This window comes from Mycteria americana, chromosome 2 (assembly GCF_035582795.1).
Source record: "Mycteria americana isolate JAX WOST 10 ecotype Jacksonville Zoo and Gardens chromosome 2, USCA_MyAme_1.0, whole genome shotgun sequence".
In the NCBI taxonomy this organism is placed as follows: Eukaryota; Metazoa; Chordata; class Aves; order Ciconiiformes; family Ciconiidae; genus Mycteria; species Mycteria americana.
Window position 1 is genome coordinate 129,876,667 of NC_134366.1, and position 14,599 is coordinate 129,891,265.

Sequence of the window (14,599 nt, forward strand, 5' to 3'; positions counted from 1 at the left end):
GCGGACAACTTTCCCGCCTGGGCACGAAGGAGAGCCGGACAGCCCCAGCTCCCCAGGACGGCTCCCTGCGCTGCAGGCGAGCGGGCTCCCCCGCGGCCCGGGGGGACACCGCCGCCCGCCGGCGGGCCAGCCGCTCCAGCGGCGCCGAGGCCGGGAGCGCGCTGCCCCCGCCCGCCGGAGGGCGCCGGCCGGGCCGGGCGCGGCGGGAGGGCCGCGGTCCCCCGGCGGGCCCGGCTGAGCCGCCCGCTGCCCGCCGGAGGCGGCCCCCGTGAGGCGCGGCGCCCCGCCTAAGCGCCCGCTGCCCCGCTCCGCCGCGGGGGCCGGCCGCGGGAGGGCTGCGCGTCACCGGATCTCGTGGCACCGGCAGCGGGGCGGCGTTACGGAGCGCCCCGGGAGCGGCGGGGGGGGGCAGGCGGGGGTCCCGGGCGGGGCCGGCATCGCCGCGGCTGGCTGCGGCCGCGGTGGCGGCGGCGTGCCGCCTCGCCTCCCCTCGCCTCGCCTCGCCTGCCCGCTCGCCGCCGCGGAGGGGCGGCGCTGCCTCCCCGCACTCCCCCGCCCGGCGCCCCCGCTCCGTCTCCGGGAAGGGCGCGGGGAGCCCCTCGCTCCCCGTCGGCGCGGCGGCGGAGTTTGAGCCGGCGGCGGCGGCTTGGGTGCGATGCCGTGCTAGCCGGCGGCCCGCCCCCGAGGTAGCGCCGGCGGGAAGGGGCGCGAGTTGCCGGGGCTGTGGCTGGCACCATGGGCACGGGGCTGGGGGGCGCGGCGGCCGGGCTCTCTGCGCGTTCCGGCTGAGCCCGGAGATGTGCCGGCGCCCTGTGGAAATATTTTGGACATAGCGCGGAGCGGCGGTCCGAGGAGGACGAGCGGCACAGCGTTTCACCAGCTGCGAGGAGGTCGCCCGGCGGTGGTGTACAGGCAAGTAAGTGCCCCTTTGCTGCTGTCTTTTCGCCGCGCTACCTTCGTCTCGAGCGACTTCTTTTTGCAGCCGTTGGCCGCTCCCGGTTCGGAGGCAGGGTGGTCGGCGGCGCCAGCGGCAGTTTTCAGGCGTTTAGGTGCGGGAGGTTCGTGGCTGGGATTGCGGGGGAGCCCGGCTCCAACTCTGCCGGAGTCTGCCGCGGGCATCCCGCCGGTGCGGTGCTGCGGCGTGGAAGCCGGGAAGGAAGCACAGTGTCCCGGTGCTTCCCACTTCTGCAACTGTAAGAGATGATGCCTTCTTATAGGCGTTAATATAAAATGCCTTCTCCTTTGTGCTGAGCTATAACTGAATTGTAGGAGTCTCTTAATTGCTTTCCCTCAGTGCTTCTTGTAGGAGAGAGGCAGGGTGCGTGTTAACCTTTCAGACCCACTTACGGATTAAGATAGTGAAGCCAGAGTTTTGATTTTTATGCCTTTAACTTTCTTGTGCCCTACCTGGTGATTTTCTTGGAGATGCTCTTGCTGTGAGGATATGGTTTGCCCAGCCTTGTTTGTTTGCTTACTTTTAGCCTGTGGATATTTATTGCAATACTTGATGTTGCCGTGAAACAAAAAGTTGACTGTAATTTATTTCAGTATATGGAGCACGGTTTGCAGGCAGGGGACTAATTCTGCTCTGGGAGGAACTCCACTTCAAAGGAGGAGGCCCATGGGGCTGTAATCTCTTGCTAAAAACTCAGAGAGCTCAGAGCATTCCTGTCACACTGCAAAGAATGAATTCTCCTCTTCACCTTTCAGCACTGATAGCGTGTAAGCTAAGCAGCCTGCCTTCCCGTATCTGTGAAACACCTGTCTGTGAAATGCAGGGGATAGAGATGTGAATTCTGGGCAGGTTTGGGAGAAGACAGAACTTCAGACAGTGTTTAATTAAGTTTGCTCTTATTGATTTCCTTGGTGTCTTCTCTATGAGCCTGAAAACTCCAATCTTTTATAGTGACCTTGATGTACGCTCTGGTCTAACACGAAAGTAGCACAGAATAAAAGCATTTACACAGATTTATAGCTAAGCTCTGACATTTCACTAAGAGCTCAGTCAGTTCCAGTGAATGTGGTAGTTTCAGCAGGGGCATGGTATATGTGTGGGAAATAACTTGGGGAAATAACTTGCTAATAGTGATGAAAGTAGAAGTTGCAATGTTGGAAGCATATGCTCCTGCAGAAATGTCACTGTGCGTGAAATGTCTGTTGAGTTTTGGATATTTCGTTTTCTAATCAGTGAGATCTCTAGCAAAAGGGTGTGTGGGTGTGCGTGGCGATCTCAGAGCTTCCCAGGTTAAGGCACTTCGCTTTGTCAGCAGCAAGAGATGTACCGAATATGTACCGAAATACACATTTTTACATAGATGCAATATTGACATAATAAGATTAAAAGATGTTGGGATGGCAGTACTGTGAATGTGTAACTAACTCAAGTTTTTAGCAGGAAGATAAAGTAAGCCTTTCCCATAATGGTGGATGAAGCTCACTGTGGGTAAGCTGGCTGAGGGGAATGTCATTTGTTTCAGCGCAGTTTATGGAGAGCTTTCCAGTGGTTCGTATTTCTGACTCTCTGCAGATACTGTGAAACACAATTGAAATAACTGTTGCTAGACAGTGGGACGCAAACCTGTCCATTACTTAAAACACTCAGCTGCTTCTGTGTCATATCAAAAAAAGTATAGTTTTTAGCAAAGTCTGCCTATGGTTTTCTTGTAGTAATTCCTTCCTCTGTTGCAGAGTGGCAGGCTTTCACTAGGCATGTGCAAGGGAGATCACAGAACACTGAAGCATGCACTGATCTGGAATTCATTTGGGCTGTATGTTACATTCATGGTTTCCACAATTAACATAAGTAACTGCTTATACCTGATTATGTAAATAAATGGGTACTAAAAATTGTATCAGCTGTGGTCACTTCTGATGCATGTTATAGAGCCCTTTTCTTCCTTTTCTTTTTAGTGCTTCAAACTAATCTAATGCTATACTCGCTCTTTGCCTGGAGAGGAAGAAAGCGTAATTTAATGATGTATCATTTGGCTTTTGCAGTATCTTGTCCCATAGCTATGAGATAATCTAATGAAGGTCTCTGTCACTGGATTAAAGAACATGCTGCTCTAGACTTTCACTTACAGCCAGGTTTTCACTCTGTTACATGGCCAAAGAACTGAGTTTTCACAGGGTCTGACAGAAAAAAAGAAACATTTGTTTTTCTGTTAGAAACTTGAAAAGAAAGGGCAAGGTAAGATCTGAGATCTTTAAGGATATATTGACAAAATGACAACTTCTAAGCTATTAATCAAACCCCTTTATCTTCACACATTTTCTCTATCTTTTACTTGGTGCTTGTCAGAAAGCCTTTCTGCATATTTATACTTCAGTTTAAAATGTGTGTAGTTCTTAATTTTAAAAACTCAGGAGCGGCCATCATACAGTTCACTGTAAGGCTATTCTAGTATCCTCTTTAATGGTCTGTATCCCAGTTTGCTTGTATCTTTTGAATCAAAGCTTTCCAAAGTACAGTATATTCAACTTTATAGCATGCATTTTTATTTTAATACTATGCAAATCTCTAATACAGAAGATGTTGAGTTGATTCAGAAATTTCAGGGCAAGCTCAGAGATTATGTTCCTTTCCTGATTTTTTTCATGTTTGCTCAGACATGCTGTTTGGCTTGTCAGGCATAACTTTCATGAACTGACGGAAAGACCTGTAGGCAAAATTAAACATATCAACATGGTTTTTCTAGTCAGCCCAACCCAACTGAGTGTGTCATTTCTATTTATTCATCTTAAATCAAATATTAAAACAAACAAACAAAGAAGAGCGGTAGTCTGCTCTCAGTTCTTCCCTCTGAAGTGCTCAGATAAGTACCATTTCTTCATGCTCGTAATTTAGCACTGGTCCTTGTGTCTCAGCTGCTAGGACAACTGCGATAGTGTCAGTATTTCTTACCAGTAGTCATCACCAGGTTTGCTTGCATGCATTGTTAAAAAGGTAAGAAGTTGTAGCGAATAATAAGAAATGTCAAATGGATTTAATGTGTAGTCTTTCTTGGCCCTTCTCATGGCTGTGCTTTCAGTTCAGGTTTCCAGGGAGAGGACTGGATATGGGTGGGTTGAATCCCAATTTGAGTCTGCTGCATCAACATGTAGCTCTGGCAGTATTCTGTGACATTGGCTCGGCATAATTACACAGCCGACCTTCTGTATCGGCATAATTACACAGCCGACCTTCTTTATTTGCCCTGAGTTTTACCTACCGTAACTGCAAGAGTCAGAAAGCCTTACTGTCGTTGTGGCCAAACTAAATTTTCTGCATTCCTGTTGCAGATCAGAGGAAGGAGAGAAAGCATACTTAAAAAAAAAAAACAAACCAAAACATCATGCCTCAAAGTTACAGCTGTAATCAATGCCAGGGAATGCAGTGGAGACACAGCCAGTGAAATTCACATATATATTTAATTATCCAAGGGAGAAATTATTATCCATCTTGAGAGATTGATTTAGTGGGTGATATGTTTACTCCTTATGAAGTAGAGGAGCTACGTGATATGGAAACAAAGCTTTTTTCCACTGCGCACTTCAGATATGGCTGTCACTGTTGTTTGGGACTCTGAGCCTTCTCTTCAATAATTAGCTCAAGTTGGCCAAAAGAGGTGGGACGCTCAGTTGTGTGATGAGTCTGGTGATGCAGGAGCCAAGGGCTGGGTTGTTTCCTGGGGACTTGCTCTCTTCAATTTATTAAAGTAACGGGTAGAGGGAGACTAATCAAGAAGAGTGTTTGGGATGACGTTAATTTCACAACTTGTGCTACAGTTTGCTTTGGGTAGTGTTGGACAAAACCCTGAAAGTTCTTAACTCTGATACTAATGTGAGAGTAATAGTAGATTTGAGTTACATATGTGTAATTGTTCTAAAAGGTGGCATTTTTGCATGTGAGGCCAAAACATGGATAAGTGATACTGCTGGACGAGGTTTGCTGTGCCACTCAGGTACTCAGAATGACTTTAATGATGAGGCATGGATGGTTTGTGGAAGGCTGAGCTGTACCTTCCAGTGTGAAAAGCAGGAGGTCCCCCATTCCAGGAGCTGAACACAGCACGTCTGTCTTGCTCTGAGGGTGGAAGTGGATGTTCCTGGAGTGGAACAAGCCCTGGAGCAGAGCGAAAGTCTGACACTGGGCTTGCGGGGTGCTTTTCAGCAGCCACTGAAATTCCTCTGTGAGATGTGGTTGAGGTAAAGGCACTGATGTTTTACTGCTTTAATACTGGCACTGATACTGAGTCTGTGAAAGAACTCATGGCTTCAGAGATCCTGTGAGTGCAATTGATTGTTGGCTCAATTGATTATTCTGCAGATAGTTATAATCTAGATCTCAAGTATGCTGGCTTTTTTATTTTTTTGCTATGAAGTATTTGTTACTTGCTGTTAGATTTGGGTATTCCTTCCTGGGTCGGGTAAGATTTTGGTTCAAATGTGTGCTTTTAAAGCTGATGACATCAAACACTTCTGAAGCGTTAATTGCTTGGAGCTTCTGAGATAATGCTATCAGAGGAGGAACAGTTTATTCATCAGATTATTCTAAAGTTTGGATTTATTATATTTTTTGTTCAATCTCAAACAATGTATTTGTTCAAATAGTGGACAGTGTACTGGGTTTCTTGTTGAATATGTTAGAAATGACTTTAAGTAAACTTTATATTGCTTTGGGTCAAATTATTTAAATAGACTTACATTTAACTGTGAGCAAAGGCTGTTTGAATAAAACAAAACACATGCCTTTTCCCCTTCTACCTGTTATATTAAATTTATTTAAAAGAATACAGCTATCCATAAAGAAGTAAGAATGGGAGTGCTGTTGATGACAATTTTTCTTCACCTTTCTGTCAAAAACTAAAGGGAATTTGAAATTGTCCTGTACAGATGACAGAATCTGACAAGTGATAGTAATCCCACCCGCTGATTCTTTTCACAATGTAAAGACTATTTTGCTATTTTTGTTGAATTTAGTGTAAAATTGTCAGTGATTTCAACAGGTATAATACTGAGTTCTCGGAAGTCTTCTTGAATTTTGATATTCATACATAATATGGTTGTTAATATTTGCCTTAATATAAAGCATTGATTCTTAATTACGGAATTGTTTCTGAAATTATTTTTATGAAATGCTTTGCTATTTCTAAATATATCTTCATTCAGAATTATGAGAGATAGCTTTTTCTAGTCAGTCTACATGGCAAAATGTTTTGATTGACTATTTTAACAGTTGTGAATAATGAACTGTATGTTTCAGCTTCTGCAACACAAATGGACATTGATTTTCTTTGGCTTGCTTTTGACCCCTAAAGAAGTAAAGCAATTAGAATTATGCTTGTAAGAGAATTCTCTTCTCTCTCTCTCTCCTATCATTTGGTATATATTATAAACAGCCTTTGAGAACTGATCTACGTTAATCAGATTTTTTTCAAGTGAAAAAGGAGGGGAAAATCATCAGCCCTACAGTTGTCTTGCAGCTCTAGGTTTCATAACACACAGCTGTCTGCCTGTATCCATTACCAGTTGGTATCACAGCTGTATGTTCCTGAATGCGGCAGAATTCACACGCAGTTCTTCACACAACTGTTTTAATGGGTTATTAAATGGCAGACATTTATGTGGCAATATAAGAGTTTGGTCCATGCAGAGCACTTGTCATGTAACAAAACACACACTGATGCACGTGTAGAGCTCTTCACTGAAGACAGATTTTGAGTAAAAATCAGCGTCAGACCTGTGTCTCTATGGGTTTTAACATTTGGAGTGCCTTCGTTCTCATTCTGTGGGTTATGTGTTGTGCTTTTTTATGAAACAACTTTATGAACACAGAGTGTAATATATAATAAAAAGTAGTCTTTTCAAAATCAGCGTTAGGCTTTAATAACATGGAGGAATGGATGTAAAAGCAAACTGGGGTTACAGTTCCGAGGCGCGGGAGCAGTTAACACGTTATGAATGGGGCATGATTGGCCACTGCCAGGGGTGCAGTTAGTGGCAGGGCTTCCTGTCGGCAAACTGAGCAACTCTATTAATATAAGTGCAAAAATAGCTGCGCTATTGCTTTTTCAGCTGAAGGAACTTCTCAGTCAAATACAGTGACATCTGTGAAGGAATTTTACTGGGGGAAGCCTGCTGTGACTGGGCTAGACGTTTCCAAGCAAAGTGTATAGAAATCATGACAGCATCTGATGATTATCACCTCTCGGTTTTCTTTAACTCACTGAGATTAGGAAGGACCTTCCTGGATAATTGAATGCACAAGTAGAGAATTTCTTTCTACACTACATCATTAGTCTTTCAGCTAGGTAATTCTTAAGCATCTGTAGTAATGGTTCATCATATGCTTCTTTTCACAAGTTACCGTCTTATACAGTTGTGAGGTTGTCTGGGCTATTTTCTTGGGATGTCTTAATTAAAATTGCCTGAATTTCAGTTTATTAATCTGTTTTATACAGCAGCTTTCCTTGTCACTACATTAAATAGCCTTCTAGTAATCTGGGCGGATCTTACTGATCACTGATGATACATTTTTTTTGTTGTGTTATTATATATGTTCTCAGTGCCATTTATATACCTATATATGTTTGCAAAGTTTTCTTGTTAGTTTAAAAAAACCCCACCTTCCTGTTTTTGGGAGATGGACTATATGATTATTCATTGCATGCTTTGATTAATGGCGAAATCCAGTTGTTAACAGTGATTTGATACTGCCATTTATCGCCGTGCTCCGACACAACATGCCCTTTCATGTACCTCTTATTGCTTCTTTTTTAACCTCTTCATGATATTATGATACTTTTTCCTGAAATGAAAATCTCAAGGTTAATCTCAAGCATTATTTATTTTCCTCATGTAGTACATTTTGCATCCAATTGGTTCTGTAGTTTTTTGTGTGTCTATGTACAACTCTTTATTAAGATTAATATATTTATCCTTTATATACTGTGTGTTTACAGGACTGAGTCCATGACTTTTCCTCTTTGAAATCAGACTTTATTTTTCCTTTTACAGTTAACTCTTTGCTATTGTATATTAGCTGCAATTGTCTAACGACAGCAAAGACATACTTTTTTGTGGAAAAGCGTTTTGGGAAATGGGAAGAGAAAATATTTGGTGACCAGTTCCCTTTTGGCAAATTACAAGAATGTCATCCAGCATCTAGAGAAATTAATTGGACTTTTTCTGTTAAGTTCATACATTGTATATGGACCCATTTTTTTCAGTATTGCACAAGATTACTTAGGTCTTATTACTTTTAAGTATATTTTCGGTTTTCAACCCTGAACTAGCTCATTTTTGCCAAAAAATGATAATTTGGCTTGATACAACTTTATTGTTTTCCGCAAGGAAGTAAGAGATTGAGGATCTAGTTTGGATATATAGAAAAATTAGAATTAGGGTAGAGAATATTACACTATAGACCTTATGTCACATTTGGGGAGGAGTAGAAAGCCTGCTTGGTCCAATGTTACCCTGTTATGTTGTTGCTGTATTGAATATTGTCTCTAAAAAAGCTGATAATGTGCCCAAGATCATAATCTTAAAATAACTACTGTACAACTACTGTTTTTTTTATCAAAAGATGAGAAATTCTGTGAAGCAGGGAAGATACTAACATGTGGATCGTTTGATATATCTGGTTAAGGAAGAAGTCTGCTATTCTGAGAGAAAGAGATATCCCTCAGATTCCTGTTAGGTAGGTGAAGTGAATTTGGGGATGATGGTAAAACTCAGGAAATGGTTTAAATACCAATCCTTGATCCTTGAATAAATGCTTTATTAAAATAGAGTGAAAAGAGGAGTCATATCCAGTGTGGCTGAATGGCCAGTACAGGGGGAAGACATCCAGTTCTGAGACGGTCATCTGGCAGTGGACCTGAATCTCTGCTCCCTCAGCCTCCAGGCTTTGCGGCTGAGATGTTTGGCAGAAAGTATGGGATGTCAGTATTGGAGCAGTGGAGAAAGTCTCCGGTGGCATTTTTTGTTAGGTCTTTATTTCAGCTTTGTGAAACCAGTAGATTCACGACAGCCTGTTTTTGTGTGGGTAGTGAATCCAAACAGAGTGATCTGGACAAGCTCCTGTGAAACTCTTGCACCTAGGAGAATGGATTTGAGGAATTTGCAGGCTGGTACAGCTTCCTGCTAAGCTCCTGACACCCAACGGGGTTTAGGATTGCATGATGCTGTGTTTTAGGGGCAGAGTTTTCCTCCAGTTGATAACAGACCAACACTTTTGCAAGAGGCAGTCCTCAGAATATGGCACCTGCTTCACCACATTGTATTATTTTCTAACAAACTTTTCTTACAAGAGTGTTTGCTACAGGAGATTCAAACAGGAATGCCTTTTGATGGTTTTATTCTTTGTTCAGTTTCAGGAGATGTTTATGTTCTTAAACATTATGAAGAAACGTGATGCCTACCTATCCTGAAAAAATGTATCAGAGAAGAATCAAATATGTTTTCTACTGGGTAGCAGTAGGGAAAGATTAAGACCTGATCTGAAGTGCCTGTTTGAGAAATATCCCCAGACTTAGTGTGTGCCCTCTGGTACCAAAGGGGACAAGCTACAATAACTTGTTGTCACAGGAAATCACAATCAGGAACCTGCATATGCAGGTGAACATATCTATATGTGCTTTCTTAGGAGAAGAAGATGTGGTGCAGCTGCTGACCTTGGGCATTATAACTATTTGTGCAGCAAGAGATGGATGGTCTAGGAATGGGAATAGGAATGGGAATCCCTCACCCTAACTGTGCATATTATGGTAGATCCAGGAGGTATTCTCTGAATCCCAGCACTAAAACCTTAAAGAAACCTATAAGCATCTTTTCCCTACTTCTTTCTTAAAGTAATTAATTTAAATAAAGCTTTCCTTATGTCAGTGAAATGTTTACCAAGTAGACCAGAAGCTTTTAATGGCTTATAATGTGTTATGAAGGGCAGTAGTAATGACCATTCAGCAGATAGACCTACAAGCTCTTTAAGTGTTTTAAAATGCAGATAAGAGTCACATACAGCTGTTCATTAGAAAAAATGATAGTAGGTGTTTAAGGATACTGATAGGGAACTCTGCTGTTTTTCACTCTGGAATTTTTTTGCCACCTTTGACTCTCAGGAGCATAAAATGACACTAACACTTTCCCTGCTAGCTACTGCATGGTAGTACTGACCACCATGTGTATACAGCAGTATGCCTTCTGTATGGTTCTTTGATGGTTGTAGGACTGTAAGCCTGAGGTCACCAGTAGCTGGGGTCATAAACATCTAAATAGACCGTATGAAAGAAGGCAGAAAAATACAGTGGGTTTGCTTTTGCATTCTTTATGCTGTGATAGAGAGAGGATATGTATGACCCTTGAAAAGAGGAAAAGGTGAATAGCTGCATTTCTAGACAAAGCAGAGAGAGAACTGCAAGAAGGACAGAAGCAAGATGTTTGATGAGAGAGCTGCTGTCCGTGTTCTTGAGGGGAAAGTGGTGCTTCCCAAGACGGCAATTGTTCAGTAATATTCAGAATTACGTCCTTGAAGTACGGACCTGCTACTCATGCAGAAGAGTTCTGCCAGAAGCATGTTCCCTGTCCGTAAGAGAAATGTCTGGGAAAGACTGTATCTGTGTCATTGTTCTCCAAAAGTCCCATATTTTCCCCATATTTGAGGCAGAACCTCATGCGCAGGAATTCAGTTGCATCCTTAGACGGACCACTCACTTCTGAGTGTCCATTTGGGGATGTAGTTGAGATGCTCTGGTTCTTCAGGGTATCTGAGATTGGCCTCTTAGTGCACAGGAAGCAAAATGGAAACTGGTGAGGTTTTCAGGTTGTCTCATGTTAGGAGAGATGCAAAAGTGGCATCATCAGGATTTCTCTTCCTTTTTGCCCTGCTATACATGTATATACATGTGTCTCTGGCTCAAGATAAATGCTGTGATAAATTGGGCTTCATACACACGCCTGTTCTTACAGTAGACTACAGTGCTCAGAAGTCTGTGGAGACTAAGCAGAGTTATGGATCTCATTTCACTATTCTAATTTCCTCAGGAAAATTGTCTGGGCACCTTCCTTTCCAGCAAGTAGAGCTGGAACAAATAGCTGGAACCACTGCTAAAGGCAACTGTAAAAGTGTAAAATTAAGCTTTCTAAATACTAATTCTGCTTCAGAGAAAGTAGATGAGAAGGAGGCTGCTTTCATGGATCAAGTGTCAGTATTACTTCAGTTCCAAAGCGATACACAAGATTGACTTACATTCCTCATTTTATGGCAGCAGAATTGTCTTTTCTGGATGGTGGGAAGTATTTTAGATCTTCCTACATATAGAATCTCTCTCTGCAGGCATTTAAAGTGCTGGAAAAACCTCTGCACAAAAGCTCACAAAAACCATGCAGTACTTTGAAGTTTTGCAATTACAGCTAAATGTCACTTTCTGCAGGTTTATGGCTTGTAAATAGCTGGAGATGCTACTGCAGGGAAAGCTAGTCCTTTGTTTTTAAAAGTATACATCTGTAGTAGTAACCTATATTTATGAGTGTATAAACTGCCCTGCTGTGTGTTCAAAACCTATGGTTTTGCCCAAAACACCTGTCTGTTTGTTCGTCAAGGCTTTTTGTTAGCTTAAAAAGAAGGTATAATTACATAAATACCATCTTTTATTTGAAATATTTTTTTTAACATCATTGATCTGAAATACACTCTTGTATTTTGAAATTACGAGAAACAACCTGAAAACATGCGTTTAAGTACCACAGAGTAATGCTAGACATCAGAATTGTGGTCTCTTATACAAGCCAATTGTTTTCACAGTACTGGGGCATATTTGGGATGCAGATTAGGGGCAGTTTGACCTTTGAGTTTTTGACTCTGCAAACGAATCCAACACAGTGAGTGCACGTGCGAGAAGCTCTGGATTGGGAATAACTGTATATACCAATAACACCTATCTATGCAGCCTTTGACTTAGCATGAGTCTGCAAGTCAAATCTCCAGAGTGATGTTTAAAACTCTAAAATAAAGGGAAGTAGAAATCAATAAAGAAGTCATTTATAAAAATAATTACTGTAGGCAAAGTCACAGATCAGTGCAATATACAGCTGTAGGCTGGCTTGAGGAACTGACATAGCCAGGTTCTTGTTCCCAAACATGAAGAGAGGCCTAGCCATGATATACTAATTAACGCTAATTGAGAAGGGACAGTTACCTTCTTATTTGTCCCACTGTTTTTCATCTCTCTAATAGATCCATACCTCGGGGTGAATTTAAGCTCTGGACATAGAGTCTCTGGATCTAGCATTTAAATATTCACAGTAATGCTCTGTGACATTGGTTCCGGTGATGTCTTGTTTGTGTGTACTGGGTGAATGGGAGGTTGACCAAAAAGTGGTCTTCCTCTCAACTCCAGTATATTTTTTTTTTTTTTAGAGGTGGTTTCTCATGGTTATACTTCCTAGACTGTGAAAATTCATATTTTAAGTGAATGATGATTCTAATTTTTCATCTGCTTGTGTATACTGCATTATTTGAGCAATGATGATTCTGATTTTTCATCTGCTTGTATATACTGCATTATTTGTGCAGTGTTGTCTAACACAGTCAAGAAGACAACTGAGAAGAGCCAGAGTGAGCTTTTGTGCCAAAGTCTGGGGTCCAGGAAAGAAGCCTGCATATTTATCCAAAACAAAGGTTGTTGTTATGGGTCATAAAGTACAATTTTTTATTTTTATTTTTTAAGATGGAAAACATGCCGTGTTACACGCGGCAGATATCTGAAGTGAACGTACTGCTGCTCATAATCAGAAGGCTCCTCAGTCCTGTGGCTGCTGGAAAGGAGACAGTGTGTGTTGTTCTCTGTATAGAGAAGTGGTTCTTGGGATAATCCTCATGGCAGTCGTACTGCTGATTTCCCTAGCAGCCTGCATGCGCTTGCTTGGAACAAGAGCGCAGGTGTTTTGTAGGAGCGTGACAGGCATGGTGCGTGGATGGATCAGCTCTGTCTTCCTCGACCACGGAGAGGATGTTCTACCGCAAACTCAGTTTTCATCAGGCTGGGAAGCCTTTGATATACCAAAATACGCAAGGCAGCTTCTGAAGTGTGAAATGATTTATATGGTGGTCCCTTCTGTCTGAATAGCTACGTGGTGTCTGGGGCCTTGCTGGAGTGCTCCCGTTGAAAGAAGATAGAAGATGCATATCAGATATTTCTGTGGTGGCACCCTTTTTATTTACAAAGATTGGATGTAATATTTCTGTTACAGGACAGCGAACACACTGCAGATAGTTTCTTGTGGCAAAAACCACTTTTGGGGTAAGTGTTGTGCCCCACAAAGCTGGGGCTGTGTTTCTTCTCACAACCATGACTGGCATAATGTCTCTTTCTGTCTCCCTTCTTGCATGTTGTGGCCCATCAAGCCTTTATTTAGCTCGTGCGTTTGCAGTCAGTCAGCACCTGAAGGCCATGCATAAGGCCATCTTCTTGTGTGGTAGCTTACAGAAGAGCCTGCATGGTTATTTATAAGATTCATAGTTCTGAGACCTACTTGCTGGAAACCCACGAGATCTTCAGCATGATAAACCTATAGTGGCGTAGTACAATGATATACAAGTACGTAATTCAAAGAAGAAATGGTAAGTGGAGAATGTTTCTTTGTTGTTCACGTGTACAGCAGTGAGCATAGATGGTGCCTCTTTGAGGTACAAGATGCCATCTTGGTCGAAGTAAAAGTGACTTGAGTTACAAGGACTGTTGTCAACTCACCTGTAAAACTTCAGTTATAATGTTTGTTTCTGTTTCTGGTTGCTGACACATATATACAGAGAATATATTTATCTTAAATTGCCATAAGGTTTAATTTTGCTTTTCAGCCAACTTTTCCCTGAGGGGATGAAAAAATTGGTAATTTGAGAGCAGTTAATTTTAATATTTTTGAGGATGGTCCCTAGTTAGGGCTTCACATTTATGATTTCCCTCCCCAGTATTTCTGTTGTATCCTTTACAGGCTTATCACTTGACAGTGTACGTTTCTTACATATATGTGTGTATACATGTGTTTGTAATGGATACATGTCTATATATCTGTCTTAAATATGATATACTAAGTGCTTGTCAGCCTTGATAGCCCTGGAATTTGGAAATCTATAATAAACCCATCTTTGATAATGACAGTGGCCACGTTACGTGGCTGGATGTTCTCATGGCTTCTTTTAGACCTACATAAAGCACATGATGGCCTGTGCTTGTACAGGAATTGACCCTCTTTCAGATAATCTTTCTCACGCTGTGTATCCTCCTCAAATCTATTCAGAACCACAAGTGAGGATCATCTTCCTGGCCTGTTAAATCTTCTTTTTACATGCCTCTGCTGGTTCCTCCTCCCTCACATCAAGCTGAAGCTCTCTCTTGTTTTCAAGGGTTTCGCTTAGTAAAGCTGAGCATTAGGTACTGTATTTAGCAGCTTACTGAGATTTTTGTTCTTACCACCGGTCCACCACTGTCTGAATTGCCTGTTCTGTCCCGTGAAATTTCCATAATACATATTTTTCTGTCCCATGTGAAAAAATGCTCTACTTGAAAATCTGCTTTTATGACATTCAGTTGTCATCTTAACTTCTACTAGGATGCTT

At 42.3% G+C, this 14,599-nt stretch overlaps 1 protein-coding gene across 3 annotated transcripts in view; it reads left to right on the top strand.

Moving 5' to 3' along the window:
* The first annotated feature begins 396 nt into the window (after positions 1-396).
* SNTG1 (syntrophin gamma 1) overlaps positions 397-14,599 on the top strand; it is a 348,105-nt gene continuing 333,902 nt past the window's right edge. The window contains exon 1 of one of the 3 annotated variants that reach the window (XM_075494642.1): positions 397-916. The gene's annotated coding sequence lies outside the window, so the exon portion shown is untranslated. The remainder of the gene's footprint in view (positions 917-14,599) is intronic. The other 2 variants (XM_075494639.1, XM_075494638.1) reach the window with 2 other exon arrangements.